Here is a 21,504-nt window from a genome sequence, read left to right as displayed (position 1 = left end):
TCCTCGGTCTGGGGCTCCATGCAAGATCTCACCTCGTGGGGCATCAATGATCATGAGGAAGGTGAGGGATCAGCCCAGAACTACACGGCAGGACCTGGTCAATGACCTGAAGAGAGCTGGACCACAGTCTCAAAGAAAACCATTAGTAAACACACTATGCCGTCATGGATTAAAATACTGCAGCGCACGCAAGGTCCCCCTGCTCAAGCCAGGGCATGTCCAGGCCCGTCTGAAGTTTGCCAATGACCATCTGGATGATCCAGGAGGAAAAGATGGGAGAAGGTCATGTGGTCTGATGAGACAAAAATATAGCTTTTTGGTCTAAACTCCACTCGACGTGTTTGGAGGAAGAAGAAGGATGAGTACAACCCCAAGAACACCATCCCAACCGTAGAGCATGGAGGTGGACAACTCATTCTTTGGGGATGCTTTTCTGCAAAGGGGACAGGACGACTGCACCGTATTGAGGGGAGATGGATGGGGCCATGTATTCGCGAGATCTTGGCCAACAACCTCCTTCCCTCAGTAAGAGCATTGAAGATGGGTCGTGGCTGGGTCTTCCAGCATGCAAACGACCCGAACACACAAGCCAGGGAACTAAGGAGTGGCTCCGTAAGAAGCATCTCAAGGTTCTGGAGTGGCCTAGCCAGTCTCCAGACCTGAACCCAATAGAAAATTCTTGGGGAGGGCGCTGAAAGTCCGTATTGCCCAGCGACAGCCCCGAAACCCTGAAGGATTGGAGAAGGTCTGTATGGAGGAGTGGGACAAATCCCTGCTGCAGTGTGTGCAAACCTGGTCAAGAACTCCAGGAAACGTATGATCTCTGTAATTGCAAACAAAGTTTCTGTACCAAATATTAAGTTCTGCTTTTCTGATGTATCAAATACTTATGTCATGCAATAAAATGCAAATTAATTACTTAAAAATCATACAATGTGATTTTCTGGATTTTTGTTTTAGATTTCCGTCTCCTCACAGTTGAAGTGTACCTATGATAAAAATTACAGACCTCTACATGCTTTGTAAGTAGGAAAACCTGCAAAATCGGCAGTGTATCAAATACTTGTTCTCCCCACTGTATGTATAGAATGTATCTTTTTTAAGTTGAATTTAAGCAGTGACAAACAATGCAAAATAAATGACAAAACATATAAATAAAAAATAAATACTCTGTAATGGTAAACATGTACAGGCAAAATATTCCAGAAACGAGGAGGACACTCAAAGAACATCTTGGTGCAGTTTTGTCTTAATTTAAGCACACACCTATGTACGCTCTTAGAAATAAACCTGCTATCTGGAACCTTAAAGGGTTCTTCGGCTGTCCCCATAGGATAATCCTTTGAAAACCCCTTTTTGGTTGCAGGTAGAACCCTTTTGGTTCCGGGTAGAACCCTTTTGGGTTCTACATGGAACCCAAAAGGGTTCTACCTAGAAGCAAAAAGGGTTTTACCTGGAACCAAAAAGGGTGGAGGGGGGGACAGCTAAAGAACCCTTTTGGAACCCTTCTTTCTAAGAGTGGGTTCATCTTCTATCTTTCCAACCATTGTCTGTTGGAAAGACAACATGGATAGATCCATGACTAAGTCCAGTTCAATAACAGTCTGCCGAATCTGTTCAACGTTGCCTGTGTATCGTTGCTGCGGCTCTTGACCATCCTTCTATTGACACCAGCTCTGGTTTCATCCACAGTGTTGTAGGTTTCTGATTTCACCCCATTTCTCTAAGAATTGGCACAATTAAATCCGCTCACTCCTCCACCAGTCACACAATGCTATATTGAACAATTCTCACAAGAGTAATAAAAAAAATGACATTGACATTTACAATCCAGTTAGGAAAGACAGAACTAAACCAACAATATGGCAAGATCAGCTGTCCTCTGGGACTGTGTCACTTCAGTTGAGAGGCAATATTTTAAAGGACCAAACATTTTGATGGGTAAAATGCATTGGAATGACCTTTCTGGAGCTATGTATAGGGGCGTTATCATAGTTTAATGGTGGGGTGTCACTATAGTTGTTTCTATTCTGGTTCTGCATGCATTATTGATTTTGTAAATGGCCTTGTGTCAGACCAGGACTCATTGCACTTCATTAGCTTCTGTAATGCTATAAACCACAAGCATCAAATGAGTCATCTGATTACAGTGGATCATGGGAGATAATATTTACATGTTTAAGTCATATAGCAGATGCTCTTATCCAGTGTGACTTACAGGAGAAATTAGGGTTAAGCTCCTTGCTCAAGAGCACATCAGCATATTTTTCACTGAGTCGGCTCTGGGATTCTAAACGGCGACCTTTCGGTTACTGGCCCAACGCTCTTAACCGCTAGGCTACCTGCCCCCCTATCTGCCAGATATCTAAGCATTATATAAAAATTGTTAAAATTACAAATGGTATTGGATGAGGATCAGGTTGGCCAGAAATTAGACTATTTATAAAATAACCAATCAAATTATTTCTCCCATAATCTATATAAGTGCACTATTTCAATCATCAATTCATCATCTATGCCAATAGGGACAATCTGTTAATCAGCGTTCCCTTCTTCATCATTCTACCTTTCATTTCTCCTTCACAAAACTATGGCTCGCCCAATGCGGGTTTTCTCCATCCCTCCATTCTGTCCCTCTAATCAGTCTCCCACTCTCAGACCTGGGTCTCCAGGCCGCTGAGTTTGGGGGTCAGGATGCGAGGAGTGACCCCGGAATTGAGGTCCCTCTCAAACTCCAGTAGCTGACCCATGAAGTTGAGGTTAGGAGACACCACAGGACGACGGCCCCGCACGTACTTGTAGGCATCCGTCATGGTCATCAGGGTGTGCTTCATCAGGTAGGCAATGACGATGGTTGCCGAGCGGGACACGCCTGCTTGACAGTGAACCAACACTCCACGCCCACTCTGGTGAGCCTCCTCTGTGAATAAAAAGAGGTGGCTATCAGATCGCTGAAATTCATCAACTACACAGCTTTTTCTGGATCTAACTCTCCAGTTCTCCCATCTTCCCGTTTGATCCATTTATAGCTCCCTAACTGTCTCCCCAGTCAAAAACGTTGAAATAGGAGATCGAGATCAAAGGAAAAACTTAACATATGAATCATCATGATCCTTACCTTATCTCACTGTTAAAATACTTAAAGTGTCAAAGATTCTAAGCTCAGAGAGAAAAAGACTGAAAGACAAGAACGGGGATAGAGAGTGCCGTAGAACATGAAAGTAAATATTGTTCAACTCACCAATGAACTCAAACACCTCTTCAAAGTACTGACGCAGGTTCTGCTTGCTGTTGTCGGTAGCCGGCAGCCGTTTGTAGTGTATCAGGCTGGAGCCGAGGTGGTAGAGGGGCAGGTGTGTGGTGACGTTGACCACGTAGCCGATGTTGAGACGCAGCAGTAGGTCCAGGTCTTGGGCGTCCCTCTCGTTGCCCAGGAAAAGGAACGGCAGGATGGGGCTGACCACCGCATTCTCCACGTCAGGGGTCATCCCACTCTCATCTGACAGGGAAGCCGGGAGCGAGGAGGAGAGCGGCAGAGTGAGGTGCACTGGGATAGGAGAGGACAACACAACACAGTGAGAGATTGCTGTTAGAAAGGACAATTTTATTTTATTTGGATCACTGGCTGACATGCATTCACCCTGAAGCATACCAACATAGATCAAGCATTGGAGCCAGAAAGAGTTATGAAGAGATGTGTGAATGAAGGAGAGACAATGAAAGTGTACAATTGATCTAATTTATAGTTCTTGTTTGAGCATGAGTATCATTGGCGTTCACTTTACACACGCAGAGCAAAGAAGTATGCAGCTCTGAGGAATTGCTCAAATGCTTACATCATTTCATACATATTCTCCTAACAGGAAGAGGGAAAGGTACAGACATGAAAAGATGTCTGAAACTACTCTCTTCATTCTATACTGTATGTCATCAACACCTCCTGCACTCACTTAATGGAGTCGGAGGAGGCTGGAGTTAACTATTAAGAATAGAGAATACATTATAGCTTTTTGGGTCTTCATCATTTAAATGAGAACAGCTCAATCTCCCACTGACAGGGTTCACCATTTCCCTTAGGAAAAAATAACATTAATTCAGCTATTCTAATCTCCCCCTCTTATCAGCGCTCTTCTCCATTTCTCTCTTCTCTGTCTCTTTTTTCTCCAGAGCCTAGGCTATAATTAACAGTCATTATCCCCGGGTTCCTCTTAAATCACCAACATGTTAGAACACCGTAACATATAAATAGAGATAGGCAGGGAAAGGCAGGGGATTTAAAAGAAAGGGAAGCAGGGAAAAGGTAGAAGAAAGAGACAGTAATGAGAATAGGAGGAAAGAGATTTACTGAAACAAATGGTAATTTCTGCAGTCAGACATGAAAGCTGGTTTATCCATTGGGGATTTTTTTTACTGAAACTATCTAAGTGTCCATAACTTTCAACAGTCCAAAACCATCAGAAGTACACAATATGTACAAAAGTGTGTGGACACCCCTTCAAATGAGTGTATTCAGCTATTTCAGCCAGACCCATTGCTGACAGGTGTATTCAATTGAGCACACAGCCATGCAATCTCCATAGACAAACATTGGCAGTAGAATGGCCTTACTGAATAGCTCAGTGACTTTCAACGTGGCACTGTCATAGGATGCCACCTTTCCAACAAGTCAGTTCGTCAGATTTCTGCCTTGCTAGAGCTGCCCTGGTCAACTGTAAGTGCTGTTATTGTGAAGTGGAAACATCTAGGAGCAACAACAACTGAGCTGCGAAGTGGTAGGCCACACAAGCTCACAGAATGGGACCGCCGAGTGCTAAAGCACGCAGTGCGTAAAAATCGTCTGTCCTCGGTTGCAACACTCACTACCGAGTTCCAAACTGCCTTTGGAAGCAACGTCAGTACAATAACTGTACACCGGGGGCTTCATAAAATGGGTTTCCATGGCCGAGCAGCCGCATACAAGCCGAAGATCACCATACGCAATGCCAACCGTCCGCTGGAGTGGTGTAAAGCTCGCCACCATTGGACTCTGGAGCAGTGGAAATGCGTTCGCTGGAGTGATGAATCATGCTTCACCATCTGGCAGTCTGACAGACAAATCTGGGTTTGGTGGATGGCAGGATAACGCTACCTGCCCCAATGCATAGGACCAACTAGAAGGAATAATGGTCTGGGGATGTTTTTCATGGTTCGGGCTCGGCCCCTTAGGGAAATATTAACTCAACAGCATACAATCACATTCTAGACGATTCTGTGCTTCCAACTTTATGGCAACAGTTTGGGGAAGGTCCTTTCCTGTTTCAGCAGGACAATCCCCCCATGCACAAAGTGAGGTCCATACAGAAATGGTTTGTCGAGATCGATATGGAAGAACTTGACTGGCCTGCACAGAGCCCTGACCTCAACCCCATCGAACACCTTTGAGATGAATTGGAACGCCGACTGCAAGTCAGGCCTAATTGCCCAACATCAGTGCCCGATCTCACAAATGCTCTTGTCGCTGAATGGAAGCAAGTCCCCGCAGCAATGTTCCAACATCTAGTGGAAAGTCTTCCCAGAAGAGTGGAGGCTATTATACCAACAAAGGGGGGGACCAAATCATTCCATGATTTTGGAATGAGATGTTTGACGAGCAGGTGTCCACATACTTTTGGTCATGTAGTATAAACTAAAAGACTGAAACAAAAAAGTGTGTATGACATCCTTACCTCTGCCGTTCTCCTCGTCCTGCTCTCTGTTGACTGACTTTAGGACCAGGTGGAGGGACGGGGCGGAGGGGAGGGAATGTCGTCCCTCTGCATCTCTATGTCTTGGTTTGGGTTTGAGGAGAGTGCTGGGAACTGACGGTGCTGTTGAGAAGGAAGAAGGGGATTTGGGGAGAGGGGGAGCGGGGGGGGGGGGTGCGAGGGTATGCCATATCGTCTTCCTGCCCCATGCCATCCACCATCCCTGTCTCCCCACCTTTCTTCCAGAGCCTCTTCAGCGAGTCCCGGCCTGGATCTCGCCCAGGCCCAGACCCAGACCCAATGAAATCCAGAAGGCCATCTTGCCCTGCTGAAGCCGGCGTCGGCCAGCGTGGTCTGTTATCTGATTCCGGGTGAACTCCAAWAGGTTCRTACAGTCCAGGYTYACAGGGCTGYTTCCGTTGCTGCTGTTRTGYTTCTGACCSYCACWTGTCTTCCCCARTCCCATCCCCATCCCMGCACAGCTCTGSTGGTTCTGTTGYGTTTTAGARCTGGTCATCTTRTTCGCCAGRTCCTCMGGCCAGATTGTGCGCACYCTGTAATCATCYTCATCYGCGGGGAATAKRCCCATGGGGMGCCCTGKCKCTARACCCCTSCCCATCCCYGGGGGCTTMCTGCCCCGYRGGGGGTTGAAGGTSACKACTATYGGGTCGCTGCTACAATAYCTGCAGGTAGAGCTGCCGSCCTGACTGGCTTTGGGGTTGCAGCCACTCACACAACTCTGTAAGGCTCGCAGCGGGGCTGAGGAGGATAGTGGGGTACAGGGCAGGCATCCCCCCACCAGTTTTTTGCGGAATGCAGCAGGACTCTCAAAGGCGCCAGCCTCCCCGGAGCAGGAGGCACATCGCAGGGGTCTGAGCAAGCCCGTCCGGCAGTCCGACACAGTGCTGTTGGAGGATGAGGTGTTGGTGGTGGAGGCTGTGGACAAACATCCCCCCAGAGTTCTTAAACCCATTGCTGAGCACCCTCTGTGGTTCACCCCTCCAACCCCGTGGCCGTGGGCGCAGGAAAAAGAAGAAGACGGACTCCCCCCACCCCCCTGACAGCCAGCAGAACGTCCCCTGGCCCCCCTGCAGCGGACCAGCTTCCAGCAGCCACAGCTGAAGGGATGGGAGAAGTCGATGGTACAGGTGTGGTCTGGGCTGGGGAAAACTCCACGGGAGGAACAGGGGGAGAGGGGTAGGCCGTGGAGGATCTGAGTGCGATGGTCCCTGCCACGGGATGGATGGGGCTGGTTGAGGGGTTGCTGGAACGAGGTAGAAGCACAGGGCTGGTGGGAGGGAGGGGAAGCAGGGTAATGGGAGTTTAGGACGGAGGCATGGGGAACAGGAACAGAGTTGTGGTGGCGGGGCACGCTGTGGGCGTTGGGGTTTTCATGGACAGGTCCCAGTTTGGAATTCTCTTTGTTACCCACGCAGGGCACCTCCCGGGCACCTCTGGGGGGGAAGCTGGCAGAGCAGGCTTTGGAAGCTGCGTCCTGCGCCTTCTCTCTTCTGGACTTGGACTGCTGTCTCTGGGCTGGGACAAATTCTAGAACCCCTCCTGGGGACACAGCCAGATGATTCTGATGGTGACTGCCTAGTGAGGCCTTGATCTGGTTCTGTGGGTGGTTTTGGAGTTGCTGCACTGTTCCTCCAGGCTTCCCTGATGTTCCCCCAGCCTTTCTCTCCCCGTATCCGGGATCCAAGCACAACGAGACCCTTTTTTTGCCCACCTTCACACTCCCACTGCGACCTAAAGTGTTGCTGTGCCCTTGTCCTTTTGTTCCTTTGTTCACGGATAACTTGATGTCGATGGTGTGTGTGTGTTGGTGGGGTCTAGGGCTAAGAGTCACGGTCCCGTTGCTGTGACAGTGGCTAGCGGTGTGTCTGACACCCTCTGACACGATGGCCTTGTTGCCCTTGGTTTTCTGCAGATGGGATGATGATCTGCTCTTGCATTCCAAAGACAGTGAATTCGGGGAGGGAGGATTAGGGTGGGACTGAGGAGGGTGGGGATGAGAAGGGCGGGAGAGAGGTTTGTTGCTGAGGGCTGTTATATGGGAGTGAGGCTGTGGTGTGGTCTGTGGGGAGGGCCCACGTAGGGCCAAGTTTTTAGGGCGCTGAATAACCACTATGCGCTCGCCAATAGGGAGTGGAGGCATCTGGGTCTACACAAAGCTGCGTGTGTGAGAGAGAGGGAGAAAGAAACAGAGAAACAATGTTAAGATTGTACTATCAAATTAAGGTCACAGATTTTTTAAATGACTTTTGGTATCACAGTGTTGGGGAGTAGTAAACTACATGTAATTCAACTAGTAATTTAACTACATTTTACAGTAGCTTGGTGGTATTAAACTAAATTGAAATCTTGGTAGTGTTTTCAGTAGTTCGTTACTTTTTTTGCCATGTAGCGATGTAACAAATTAGTGGAACTACACTACTTTTTTTGCAAAAAGAAAAGAAAATATGGGTGAAGTAGGCAAGAATTTACTTTCTTTTTCAGCATCAAACCAGCCTAATTCTCACCTGAAACATAGTTTTTGTTTTTAATAGGCTAAATTGCACATTCTGTTAACATTTTAGTAATCTGTTCTGCAATTTGTAGTCTATGACATTTCAGAATTAGATATGATCATTTATCACAAAGTAGTTTCGATATAGTGAACTACTTTTTCAAAGTAACCTTAGTTCAGTAAACTATACATAGGTTTCTTAAGGGTAGCTGTAGTGTAGCTGAACTTCTTCCAGTGTGAAGGAATTGGTATCTTGAAATTATATCTTGAAACTATATTTTCAGAGTAGCTTCCACAACACTGTGGTTTCATCATCAACATCATCAGATTTTTTGAATTCGGAGACATATTTACATCACATCGGTCCTACACCAGAGTAATGACCAGTGAAATAACCATGTAACTACTTCACAACAGACTAGGTATGGAGTTATGGACACTTTTGCTTGAAAAAAACAACACTTTGGGAAATACTATTAAACAGTCTGTGTATACATACCTAGTACACAAGATATTTACATGTGTTATTTACGCAATAAGGCCAGAGGGGGTGTGGTATATGGCCAATATACCAAGACACAACGTGGAGTGCCTGGATACAGCCCTTAGCCGTGGTATATTGGCCATATATAACAAACCTCTGAGGTACCTTATTGCTATTATAAACTGGTTACCAACATAATTAGAGCAGTAAAAATAACTGTTTTGTCATACCCGTGGTATACGCTCTGATATACCACGGCTGTCAGCCAAGCAGCATTCAGGGCTGGAACCACCCAGTTTATAACCCTGTATAGATAATGCATAATAAAGCCTATTAATTTTAATTGTTGCAGAGTTCGAATTCAAGAAGAACACACACATGACTGTTACTTGACTTCTGCTGCCGACCACCGTGATGAACACCCAGAAGAATATGTGAAGCATATTTCTGTTAGTCACCGTTAGATTGGAAAAAATATACAGCAAAAACACACAGGAAGGAAATCAAAACAAAAAGACCAAAATACAGCCTTTATGATTTTGCCAAAACATGGCAGACACAACTGTTTCATTATTTTTTATTATTATTTTTTTCCCCCTTCAGTTTATTTTAGTTAATACTTTCTTAACACTTATTTTTCTTAAAACTGCATTGTTGGTTAAGGGCTTGTATGTAAGCATTTCAGTGTAAGGTCTACACCTGTTGTATTTGTATTTGTATGTATTATGCATCCCCATTAGCTGCTACCAAAGCAGAAGCTACTCTTCCTGGGGTACAGCAAAATTAAGGCAGTTTACACAATTTTAAAACATTACATTACATTCACAGATTTCACAACACACTGTGTGCCCTCAGGCCCCTACTCTACCACTACCACATATCTACAGTATAAATCATGTGTTGTTAGTGCGTATGTTTCGTGTGGTGTGTGTGTGTGTTGTTGTGGTTGTGTGTGTGTGTGTGTGTGTGTGTGTTGGTGTGTGTGTGTGTGTGTGTGTGTGTGTGGTGTGTGTGGTGTGTGTGTGTGTGTGTGTGTGTGTGTGTGTGTGTGTGTGTGTGTGTGTCTGTGCCAATGTTTGTGTTGCCTTCACATCCCGCTGTTCCTTAACGTATTTTTTGATCTGTTTTTTAAATGTATTTTACTGCTTGCGTCAGTATTCGGTGCATGTGACAATAACATTTGATTTGATTTTATTTGATTTGTTTTAAGAACATTTTGGTGAAATGTTTTGGTGAAATTGAAGTTCAAGAGAATGGTGGGAGACATGGAGTAGACAACATGTTCGCCTGTTAGACAAGGCCTTTGCCATAGCAAGCAAACTAGAAGCCAGAGCTGTACTGCCTGAGGCAACTGAATGACCATCGATTGTACGCAACCTATAAATAAGTCACTTCGTCATGAAATATTGAATAAAGACTGGAGGAGAGAGAGGGAATTCTGGGAACGAGCTTTAGCATATTGTATTATTTTCATTGTCATTTTTTTCTATACCTTTATAATAACAAATGGGGTCATTGATGCTAATTCTCATTTGTAGTAACGACTTTGCTTTTGTCATCTACTAACGCTATTTAACTATGAAAAAGCCATTAATTAATATTTTTTGCATTAAAGAAGATTCTCTGGGACAGGGCAATGGAGAGAGAGAGAGAGAGAGAGAGAGAGAGAGAGAGAGAGAGAGAAGAGAGAGAGAGAGAGAGAGAGAGAGAGAGAGAGAGAGAGAGAAAAGAATACAGAGGGAGTTTGGGGAGAATAGGAGATGGGAGGACAGAGATATAAAGAGACAGAATATGATGTGACGGGGTAGACTACAGACTAGAGGGGAGGAAGAAACATGTCAAAAAGGCACTGAGGACGTATTCACACCCACGCAACACGCACACCAACCCATAGACAAAGCACAGAGCATGTATGCATTTCCACATGCATACATCAACGCACAGAGCTTGGTGATGGTATCCTCATCTTTTTTCCTTTTTCAGCCTTGGCTTTGTAGCCTGTGGTGGAGGGGGTGGGGGTTACATTGACCCAGTTTTGTCATGGTGGAAGTCAACATCACTCTGATCACACATTGTAAACACCTCATCAGCACATACAGTGTGTTCCGAAATTATATTCATCCTTGATAAAGATGAGCAGACTGTTTAAAATAAATAATTCAAATATACTAATACAATTGCTCAGAGAAACAGATTTTGTTTAACATGTAATACTTTTTTTCTCAAAAAAGTTGGGGTCAAAATTACTGACACCCCTGTTTTTAATAGCTCACCCTGCAAGCATAATGGCACTGAGACTTTTTCTCAAATGTTTGATGAGTTGGAGAACACATTTGGAAGGATCGTAGACCATTCCTCAATACAGAATACTTCCAGATCCTTGATATCCTTCATCTGCCCTCTTCAATTTAAAACCACAGGTTTTCATGTCCGGAGACGGCCGTTGCAAAATTTGGATTTTGTGACCAATCATGATGCTGTCGTATTTTCACGTCATCCAACAAATGTAAATGCCCTCCCACAGGGCAAACACTAGTTGAATCAAAGTTGTTTTTATGTAATTTCAATTAAATTACGTTCAACCAATGTGGAATAGATGTTGAATTGACGTCTGTGCCCAGTGGGTGGGGCCTCATTTATCAACCGTTTCTTACTAAATTCTGCTGTACGTGGAGATTCTAGGATTTGCGTGCGCCACAAATTATTGGGATTTATCAAACTGTGGATGGAACATATACGCATGTTTTCATTGATAAATCAGGGCAATATTATATTTGTGCAGTCGTGAATGAGTGCTAAAACCCCGCCTGGAAAACGCCCTCCATTAATATTTTATGGTAACAAAAACACCCTCATTTGCTGTATGGTTTGGAGATGTTGGAACTGGGCCATGACAGCTCCTAAAAGAAAGCGCAATGGAACATTTTATAACATTTCTTTAGATGTGTGGGCAGAACTCTGCAGTGACTTTTCTAAACTAAAAATGCATGCTGCCTAATGAGTGACAAACACTGGTCGTGCATTGTGAAAGATTGCTTGTCCTTTCGAACAAATTAAAAGTAAATGCTACAGCCCACACTTCTATGCAAAAGACAAACTGATGTTCAATATTTTGTTTATCAATACATGATTTTGCTTCTATCTCCTTCCTTGGTATAGGCTCTGAAATGAAATAGGCTAGCCTATGATGTTGCGCTCTATCGCACAGCAATACTGTAGCCTATCCATACTGTCACATACTGTCAAAGCTACTTAATTTCGAGCATGCTTGGCAATTGAATGAGCGATTGATAAATGGTAGCCTACAATTTGTTGTGTAGCATGAATAATTTAAACCAGTTCTGTCAGAAAAGGAGAGACATGTCCCACTGGGCAAAAAAATGGTTTAATCTATGTTGTTTCCACGTCATTTCAATGTCAATTCAATGTGATGACATTGACTCAATGTGGAAAACTGATTGGGTTTCCAAAAAGTCATCAACGTAAGGGAATTTTGTATTTTTTTCACCAAACTTTTAACTTAAATCCATTGATATGGTAAAATGTTTAGTTGATTTCACGTTGAATTCACGTTAGTTGATAACTCAACCAAATGAGTTGAACTGACATCTGTGCCCAGTGGGGTCCTGTAATATGATTATGATTTAGGCTTATAATAAAAGCATCCAACACCTCCCATTTCCCCAAACAAACAATAAGCATATTTGCTTGCAATACAGTGGATCAACCTTCTAGAAGTTGTGCGCATGCATAGTTTGACATTTGTGAAAATACGCACACTTTCCCGTCAAGTTCGAAATGGATAAATACCAACCTTTGCGAGAAAACTGGTGCATGCAAGGTTTAGAGTATTTTTGTTGTGCGCACGCACCTTTGATGAATGAGGCCCCTGGAGTTTGCCAAACAGCATTGGCACTGATGCTTTGATCAGATCACATTAAAATATAGCGCTTTGGCCATGCACACACCAGTGGTGGGTTTGGCATTGAAATGGGAATGGATGAGTAGAAAATAACCCCATACATACTGTAAAATATAGTGGTGGATCTTTGATGTTATGGGGCTGTTTTGCTTTCACTGGTCCTGGGGCCCATGTTAAGGTCAAATTAACTTTACCCAATACCAGAATATTTTAGCCTAAAACCTGGTTGCCTCTGCCAGGAGGCTGAAACTTGGCTGCAAGTGGATCTTCCAGAAAGACAATAACCCCAAGCACACATCAAAATCCACAAAGAAATTGTTAATTGACCACAAAATCAACATTTTGCATTAGCCATTTCAGACTCCGGACTTGAAAACCATTGAAAACCTGTGGTTAGAATGAGAAGACAGTCCATAAGCGCAGATGAAGAAGGATATCAAATATCTGGATGGATTCTGGATGGAGGAATGGTCTAAAATCCCTTCAAATGTGTTCTGCAACACATTTTCTAAAAGGTATCAGTGTCGTATCCTTGCAAGGTGAAGTATTGAAAGGCATTGAGACCGTGTCTGTGCCTCGACCTAGGTTGGGCAAAACTAAACATGGCGGTGTTCGCCTTAGCAATCTCACTAGGATAAAGACCTCCTCTATTCCTGACATTATTGAAAGAGATCGTGATACCTCACATCTCAAAATAGGGCTACTTAATGTTAGATCCCTCACTTCAAAGGCAGTTATAGTCAATGAACTAATCACTGATCATAATCTTGATGTGATTGGCCTGACTGAAACATGGCTTAAGCCTGATGAATTTACTGTGTTAAATGAGGCCTCACCTCCTGGTTACACTAGTGACCATATCCCCCGTGCATCCCGCAAAGGCGGAGGTGTTGCTAACATGTACGATAGCAAATTTCAATTTCCCCCCAAAAAAGACGTTTTCGTCTTTTGAGCTTCTAGTCATGAAATCTATGCAGCCTACTCAATCACTTTTTATAGCTACTTTTTACAGGCCTCCTGGGCCATATACAGCGTTCCTCACTGAGCTCCCTGAATTCCTATCGGACCTTGTAGTCATAGCAGATAATATTCACATTTTTGGTGATTTTAATATTGACATGGAAAAGTCCACAGACCAAAGGGCTTTCGGAGCCATCATCGACTCAGTGGACCTACTCACTGTCACAGTCATACTCTGGACCTAGTTTTGTCCCATGGAATAAATGTTGTAGATCTTAATGTTTTTCCTCATAATCCTGGACTATCGGACCACCATTTTATTACGTTTGCAATCGCAACAAATAATCTGCTCAGACCCCAACCAAGGAGCATCAAACGTCGTGCTATAAACACAAAGATTCCTTGATGTCCTTCCAGACTCCCTCTGCCTACCCAAGGACGTCAGAGGACAAAAATCAGTTAACCACCTAACTGAGGAACTCAATTTAACCTTGCGCAATACCCTAGATGCAGTTGCACCCCTAAAAACTAAAAACATTTGTCATAAGAAACTAGCTCCCTGGTATACAGAAAATACCCGAGCTCTGAAGCAAGCTTCCAGAAAATTGGAACAGAAATGGCGCCACACCAAACTGGAAGTCTTCCGACTAGCTTGGAAAGACAGTACCGTGCAGTATCGAAGAGCCCTCACTGCTGCTCGATCATCCTATTTTTCCAACTTAATTGAGGAAAATAAGAACAATCCGAAATGTATTTTTGATACTGTCGCAAAGCTAACTAAAAAGCAGCATTCCCCAAGTGAGGATGGCTTTCACTTCAGCAGTGATACATTCATGAACTTCTTTGAGGAAAAGATCATGATCATTAGAAAGCAAATTACGGACTCCTCTTTAAATCTGCGTATTCCTCCAAAGCTCAGCTGTCCTGAGTCTGTACAACTCTGCCAGGACCTAGGATCAAGAGAGACACTCAAGTGTTTTAGTACTATATCTCTTGACACAATGATGAAAATAATCATGGCCTCTAAACCTTCAAGCTGCATACTGGACCATATTCCAACTAAACTACTGAAAGAGCTGCTTCCTGTGCTTGGCCCTCCTATGTTGAACATAATAAACGCCTCCTTATCCACCGGATGTGTACCAAACTCACTAAAAGTGGCAGTAATAAAGCCTCTCTTGAAAAAGCCAAACCTTGACCCAGAAAATATAAAAAACTATCGGCCTATATCGAATGACCATTCCTCTCAAAATTTTTAGAAAAAGCTGTTGCGCAGCAACTCACTGCCTTCCTGAAGACAAACAATGTATACGAAATGCTTCAGTCTGGTTTTAGACCCCATCATAGCACTGAGACTGCACTTGTGAAGGTGGTAAATTACCTTTTAATGGCGTCAGACCGAGGCTCTGCATCTGTCCTCGTGCTCCTAGACCTTCGTGTGGCTTTTGATACCATCGATCACCACATTCTTTTGGAGAGATTGGAAACCCAAATTGGTCTACACGGACAAGTTCTGGCCTGGTTTAGATCTTATCTGTCGAACAATATCAGTTTGTCTCTGTGAATGGTTTGTCCTCTGACAAATCAACTGTACATTTCGGTGTTCCTCAAGGTTCGTTTTAGACCACTATTTTTCACATATATTTTTACCCTTGGGATGTCATTCGAAAACATAATGTTAACTTTCACTGCTATGTGGATGACACACAGCTGTACATTTCAATTGAAACAATGGTGAAGCCCCAAAATTGCCCTCGCTAGAAGCCTGTGTTTCAGACATAAGAAGTGGATGGCTGCAAACGTTCTACTTTAAACTCGGACAAAAACAGAGATGCTTTTCTAGGTCCCAAGAAACAAAGAGATCTTCTGTTGAATCTGACAATTAATCTGATTGTTTGTAAAGTCGTCTCAAAAAAACTGTGAAGGACCTCCGCGTTACTCTGGACCCTGATCTCTCTTTTACGAACATATCAAGACTGGTCAAGGACAGCTTTCCATCTACGTAACATTGCAAAAATCTGAAACTTTTTCTGTCCAAAAATGATGCAGAAAAATTAATCCATGCTTTTGTTACTTCTAGGTTAGACTACTGCAATGCTCTACTTTCGGCTACCCGGATAAAGCACTAAATAAACTTCAGTTAGTGCTAAATACGGCTGCTAGATCCTGACTAGAACCCCAAAAATTATCATATTACTCCAGTGCTAGCCTCCCTACACTGGCTTCCTGTTAAGGCAAGGGCTGATTTCAAGTGTTACTGCTAACCTACAAAGCATTACATGGGCTTGCTCCTACCTATCTTTCTGATTTGGTCCTGCCGTACATACCTACACGTACGCTACGGTCACAAGACACAGGCCTCCTAATTGTCCCTAGAATTTCTATAGCAAACAGCTGGAGGCAGGGCTTTCTCCTATAGAGCTCCCTTTTTATGGAATGGTCTGCCTACCCATGTGAGAGACGCAGACTCGGTCTCAACTTTTAAGTCTTTACTGAAGACTCATCTCTTCAGTGGTCATATGATTGAGTGTAGTCTGGCCAAGCAGGTGAAGGTGAACGGAAAGGCTCTGGAGCAACGAACCGCCCTTGCTGTCTCTGCCTGGCCGGTTCCCCTCTCTTCCACTGGATTCTCTGCCTCTACCCTATTTATTATAGGCTGAGTCACTGGCTTACTGGTGCTCTTTCATGCCGTCCCTAGGAGGTTGAGTCAACCCACTTGAGTGGGTTGAGTCACTGACGTGATCTTCCTGTCTGGGTTGCGCCCCCCCTGGCTGTGCCGTGGCGGAGATCTTTGTGTGGCTATACTCGGCCTTGTTCTCAGGATTGTTAAGTTGGTGGTTGAAGATATCCCTCTAGTGGTGTGGGGCTGTGCTTTGGCAAAGTGGGTGGGTATATCCTTCCTGTTTGGCCCTGTCCGGGGGTATCATCGGATGGGCCACAGTGTCTCCTGACCCCTCCTGTCCCAGCCCCAATATTTATGCTGCAGTAGTTTATGTGTCGGGGCTAGGGTCAGTTTGTTATATCTGAGTACTTCTCCTGTTTATCCGGTGTCCGTGTGAATTTAAGTATGCTCTCTCTAATTCTCTCTTTCTCTTTCTTTCTTTCTCTCTCTCGGAGACCTGAGCCCTAGGACCATGCCTCAGGACTACCTGGCATGATGACTCCTTGCTGTCCCCAGTCCACCTGGCCGTGCTGCTGCTCAGTTTCAACTGTTCTGCCTGCGGCTATGGAACCCTGACCTGTTCACCGGACGTGCTACCTGTCCCAGACCTGCTGTTTTCAACTCTCTAGAGACAGCAGGAGCGGTAGAGGTACTCTTAATGATCGGCTATAAAGCCAACTGACATTTACTCCTGAGGTGCGACTTGCTGCACCCTCGGACAACTACTTGATTATTATTATTGACCATGCGGGTCATTTATGAACATTTGAATATCTTGGCCATGTTCTGTTATAATCTCCACCCGGCACAGCCAGAAGAGGACTGGCCACCCCCCATAGCCTGGTTCTCTCTAGGTTTCTTCCTAGGTTTGGCCTTTCTAGGAGTTTTCCTAGCCACCGTGCTTCTACACCTTCATTGCTTGCTGTTTGGGGTTTTAAGCTGGGTTTCTGTACAGCACTTTGAGATATCAGCTGATGTAAGAAGGGCTATATAAATAAATTTGATTTGAATTTATAACATACAGGGGTGTCAATCATTTAGACCCCCACCGTTTTTAGATTTATTTTAATTACTTGTAAAACTAAATCTCTTTCTCTGAGCAACTGTATTAGTAGAAAATAATATAATTTACCCATTTCTTTAGCATACAATATAGCTCAGTATTTAAATTGTTTATTGTATACAGTCATTTCTGGTCATCTTTATCAAGGGTGTCAATAATTTCAGACCCCACTGTACATGAAAACAGTGTAGCAGTGTAATAATCATACTATCTAAGCACAGTCAGACCAAAAACACATATTGCAAACCTAAAAAACATACTTAAGAAAATGCTTGAGGCTATGCCTCGAGATCATTATCATCATTGTTCATCTGCCCCATTCTGACCATTATTGTCACCATATCTAAAATTGCTGCCAGTAGGTCTTCATACATTTTGGAAAAGAGGTTCTGAATTTGGAGGCTTGATAAAGGGCAAAAAAATATTGTTTTGCTACAGAATTAGAACTTAGGCTTACATAAAAATATTATGATGTGCAAAAGAAGTCCATCCTTTATACATTATGTGATTATTGTTATAATGATAGAAAGAGTGGCTAGAAAAAAATTGAAACTGTTGAAATTCTGTCCCCTCATGTCACAAAGGTGAAAGAGGTGGCCTGATGATTACTCTGACTCTGAAGTAGAGGACCATGTGAGATTCACAAGGCACTGTATGTATCTTTGGGGTCTTATTATCAATCTACTGCTGAAATTATCTGAAATTGTAAGGTTCTATTTGAAGCCTTCAGTGACCCTTCTTCATGTCTCTACACATTCACAAACAGACCTACCTGTAATACTATTTATCCCGGTTTTCTGTGGACAAATAAAGGCCTGCTGCGCCTGCAAAAGAAGAGGATAATAATAATAACAACAACAGGCATGGTTGAAAGAACACTAATAAATTGACCGCTGATAACAGATGAATCCCATAAATAAGGTGGAATCATACGAGAGTGAAATTATTTCGCGCATCGTCAGACATCATTATGCTCAGGGTCCCGTCTCGGTCTCTGTGTGTCACTGGCAGGAAATAAGAAGCAGTCTCTTCTCATCTCCATGAGTGGCGTTTTACGGTTGCACTTTGATCGCATATAGGCTATGCTAGAATTATTAGGCCTGGGCTATATAAAAATAACCAAGATAAGAATAAATTATAATATAGAAAACGCATATCATGTAAATAATTCATAAGAAAACCATGCAACAACAAAGAAATAGGTAAATAATAATGTGCAATAAATAATGGCTATGGCCTTATAGCTTAGTCTGCATGTCCTACAACTCCAGCATCATAGCCCGGTTTGGTAGTCCAAATTAGGCCATGGAAAAGGAATCGTCATCGTCTCGTATCACTTTCACTCTCATGTTTGGTCCTGATCAATAATAGAAAGTATTTTCACAAAGACTGCAGAGATTTAGCCAAAGACTGCCAGGCGGTTAATAAGTAATGAAGGTGAATTTAATCCCTCTTGATTCGTAGTGTCGCGTAAAAATGGTAAGTTTCCGATGTATCAGTGAAGGGGATTCTAGTTCGAGGACGTCACTGTTCTAATTTGGATGGCATTTAAACGCACTGGCGTTTCTTATATGCATATAAATGTGTAACATATAGCCATAGTGCTGGATCATCATGTGGCAACAATAGCCTATAATAATCAGAGTGATTTAATATCAGACATGACATCTTGTTCGTCAAGCTATGCTGGCTAAAGTGTTTAAAATAAACTTACTTACGTTAGGAGTGACAATTCCGTATTATCTTCATGCTCTCCGTGTAATACAATTCCTTACGTTTTCATTGTTGTTGTCCAGACATTTGTTTCCACTGCAGGACCTATCATATTTTGCGGATCCGTGTGCGGTGCAGGTATAAGCTTACATAGAAAAATATAGGACCATCGACACTAACCATCTATTATTAATAATTTTAAAAAACGTAGAAAAAGTGCTTACACCATACCAGTGTCAGTGCTTGTGTAAATGTGCGCTCGGATTTATGCGTGAGAGGAAGACAGAGGTTGCTGGAGGNGGGGGGGGGGGTAAGGAGGTGGGGTCTGTGGTCTGTACAGTGGATGACATCATTCCAGACCAATGGCAAGTAAAATGTGATAAGGCAGCCAGCAAATTAAGCTTCGTCTTGAGCAGTGTGAAGTATAAAATGGTAGGCTCCTATGTCTTTCGACAGGGTGGGAGCTGGTGATAAAAGTGATAGGTATTCTATAAACCAGTGTTGTACTGGATGTGAAATTATGGAACAGTGAAAGCTTGAATACAAATCGATTGTTTCATTGTAGTTGTACAACTACAGAATGTTGTTTCAGCCATTGTTCAACCTCTTCACATATCCTATTGCTTACATAACCTACACATTAGGACTGTATCTATAAGGCTGCATTTACATAGGTAGCCCAATTCTGATATTTCTTTCCACTAATTGATCTTTTCACGTTAGATCTTTTTCAAAGGTGATCTGATTTGTCAAAAGACCAATTAGTGGGGGAAAAAGGTCAGAAATTGGGCTGCCTTTTTAAACGCAACCTTGCCACACATACACACACACAACAGAATGTTTATTGAATTTTTACACTGTCTCGGGAAGATATATATGTGAATAATGAAGGCTTGTAGAAGAGTGCCTTGCTTTTTTTTGGCCTGGACCCTTTCATCCAAAGAGCACAATCCCTACCACTCTCTAACATAATTTTCCCAGCCCAGAGCTTCAGAATGGCATAGGCCTAGGATAAAAACTTGAAATGCTGTTATTTTAAACAACAACCAACAGGTGGCAGCAAAAACTAGTAAATGCTTGTGTTGGGGTTTCAAGTTGATTGGGGCCCTACCACAGAGTTTCTAAAAAAGCATATTTGGCCCTACACTTGTGTAGTTTCCGAAATGTGATTTGTTCGATTTACACATTGATTACTGGGGAGCCCAATGTCTCTTGGAGGCTAGTCTGTGTATAAATGTTAGACTTTTTTGGTGGGGCTCATATTGAGGAGGAGCCTTGATTTGATATTGGGATGCCCAAGTCCCCTCTAGCTCCACTGTTATTTAAACAATGAGCTAGGATAAACATTTGCCATAAGTGGGTTAGGGGCTGTTCTGGAGGGCTTTAATGGGACAGAAGATTCAAGGTGTTGCAGATAGAAAATGAACTGTCAGTCCCAATAGATTTTTCAGCCATGATTCCTTAGCCTGGTCCCAGATCTGATGTACGATATTTCCACTCCTTGTCATAGCTCTTGTTCACCCAAGAGGGGGGCATCTTGGGTTCTCAATTGAAGCATGGACGACAGCACGCCCAATGTATACAACAGTACCGACGCTCTGTCTACCCCTTTACAAGATCATGAGTGCTGACGTAATCTTGACTTTAAGCATCAGCTATCAGAGCAGCTTACAGATCATTGCACCTGTACATAGCCCATCTGTAAATAGCCCATCCAACTACCTCATCCCCATATAGTTATTTATTTAATTTATATTTTTGTTTTGCTCCTTTGCACCCAGTATCTCTACTTGCACATTTATCTTCTGCACATCTATCACTCCAGTGTTTATTTGATAAATTGTAATTATTTCGCCATTACAGTCTATTAATTGTCTTACCTCCCTAATCTTACTTCATTTGCACACACTGTATATAGACTTCTCTATTGTGTTATTGACTGTACATTTGTTTATTCCATGTGTAACTCTGTGTTGTTGTTTGTTTCACACTGCTTTGCTTTATCTTGGCCAGTGTCGCAGTGTAAATGAGAACTTGTTCTCAACTGGCTTACGCTGGTTAAATAAAGGTGAAATAAATAAAAAAATGTCATCCCTCATTATGAATAACACTGTTTATGCTCTCTCTCTACTCTCTGTGTATGAGAGGAAATGTGTGAAAATAATTTAGAATCAGTTTGACGACTTGTGCTGTGGGGGCTGTGCTTTGACAAAGTGGGTGGGGTTATATCCTTCCTGTTTGGCCCTGTCCGGTGGTATCATCGGATGGGGCACAGTGTCTCCTGACCCTCCTGTCTCAGCTCCCAGTATTTATGCTGGCAGTAGTTTATGTGTCGGGGGGCTAGGGTCAGTTTGTTATATCTGGAGTACTTCTCCTGTCTTATCCGGTGTACTGTGTGAATTTAGTATGCTCTCTCTAATTTCTCTCTTCTTTCTCTTCTCGGAGGACCTGAGCCTAGGACATGC

The 21,504-nt window shown here is 43.3% G+C and overlaps 1 pseudogene; it reads right to left on the bottom strand.

Moving 5' to 3' along the window:
- Positions 1-977: 977 nt before the first annotated feature.
- LOC111963708 (uncharacterized) lies at positions 978-19,309 on the bottom strand (annotated as a pseudogene).
- Between the last annotated feature and the right edge of the window lie 2,195 nt (positions 19,310-21,504).

The sequence above is a fragment of the Salvelinus sp. IW2-2015 genome, linkage group LG5 (assembly GCF_002910315.2).
Source record: "Salvelinus sp. IW2-2015 linkage group LG5, ASM291031v2, whole genome shotgun sequence".
Classification (NCBI taxonomy): Eukaryota; Metazoa; Chordata; class Actinopteri; order Salmoniformes; family Salmonidae; genus Salvelinus; species Salvelinus sp. IW2-2015.
The sequence above is the reverse complement of the archived record's forward strand: the minus strand, read 5'-3'. Positions and strand labels throughout refer to the sequence as shown.